Raw genomic sequence first — 1,785 nt, 5'->3', positions numbered from 1 at the left:
CTCATCCAGATCATTAATAAAAATCACAAACAGCAGTGGCCCCAACACAGATCCCTGAGGCACACCACTTGTAACCGAACTCCATGATGAATATTTACCATCAACCACTACCCTCTGTCTCCTATCCGCTAGCCAATTCCTAATCCAGTTCCCTAGATCACCCCCAATCCCATACATCTGCATTTTGTGCAGAAGCCTACCATGGTGAACCTTATCAAACGCCTTACTAAAATCCATATACACCATGTCCACTGCCTTACCCCCATCCACCTCTTTGGTCACTTTCTCAAAAAACTCAATAAGGTTAGTAAGGCACGACCTACCCGCCACAAAACCATGCTGACTATCTCCAATCAACTCATTACTCTCCAAATAACTATAAATCCTATCCCTAATAATTTTTTCCAAAACCTTGCCCACAACAGAAGTGAGACTCACCGGTCTATAATTCCCGGGGAAGTCTCTGTTCCCCTTCTTAAACAATGGGACAACATTCGCTAACCTCCAATCATCTGGTACTATACCAGAGGCCAACGACGACCTGATGATCAGAGCCAGAGGCTCTGCAATCACTTCTCTTGCCTCCCAGAGAATCCTGGGGTAAATCCCATCCGGACCAGGGGACTTATCTATTTTCAGACCCTCCAGAATATCCAGCACATCCTCCTTATCAACTGTAACACTGTCAATTCTACTCCCCTGCAACCCAGTGTCCTCCTCAGCTATATCCATGTCCCCCTGCGTGATGGGTTAGAATAACTTGGCCTGAGGACCTTTGTGAGGTTCTTTTGTTCAGCACCTCCTGATCAACTTTTACTGTCTCTTCCTTACAACCTGAGCACTTTTTCTTCTGCCTCAGGGATCTGATCAAAATGTTGCAACATATCCTTGTGAATTACAAAATGAATGTATCTGCCAGCATTAAATCTTCATACAGCAAATTGCATGAATTGTGCAATGTATATGGATCTCTTCATCTGCTTTTTATTACACTACCATGCCAAAGAATACATGGTTGCTGCACGCTGGTGGGGAGGGAAAGCTTTAGTTTGTGGAGAGCAGCATACCAGGGTTAAATGATAGAGTCTTCTAGAGTTCTGACAAGAGTGTTTATTACTCTTAGAAAATTAAATAAGGCTGAGTGGAGTCCACAATAGAGCAGATGATCTATGGAGGGAATGAACTTTATGACCCAAAAAACCTTTTATTGTACGATGCTTGTTTCCATTCTTATGTTTATTTTTTCTCAAATTTTGGGTTACTGTTCAAAGTAAAACCCAAACTTGGAACACAGCCTTTGGTCGAAGGGATCGGCTGGAACTAGCTTCAATTGAAAATTGAAAGATGTGTGGTTTAGATTAATTGGCCGTGGTAAATTGCCCCTTAATGTCAGGAGGATTAGGAGGGTAAATATGTGTGGTTACAGTGATAGGACCTGTGTTGTCGGTGTAGCTTGATGGGCCAAATGGCCTCCTTAGGCATTGTAGATTCTGCAATATGATTCGAGTTGCCTGAGGGGGAATGGTCAAAGAAAAATTTTTCCAGAACATTTTTGGCCCTCACTGGCCCTTGGATTATTCCCTACTTTGTTACATCCTTCAGGAATTACACAGGTTCAGGGTTGGGATTTGGAGGTCACATGGTGGAGGTGGCCATGAAAATAATGAAATTATTGTGCACCGAACATCATGAGGCGAAGTGACTATGATTCGATGCTCTCTGTGTTTCAACTTACCAAGGGATAAAGCATTCCATTTCACCTGGTTAATGAGTGTTAGTTAACTC

Source organism: Carcharhinus amblyrhynchos, chromosome 1 (genome assembly GCF_965287045.1).
Source record: "Carcharhinus amblyrhynchos chromosome 1, sCarAmb.v2.hapA, whole genome shotgun sequence".
In the NCBI taxonomy this organism is placed as follows: Eukaryota; Metazoa; Chordata; class Chondrichthyes; order Carcharhiniformes; family Carcharhinidae; genus Carcharhinus; species Carcharhinus amblyrhynchos.
This window is presented reverse-complemented; position numbering follows the sequence as displayed.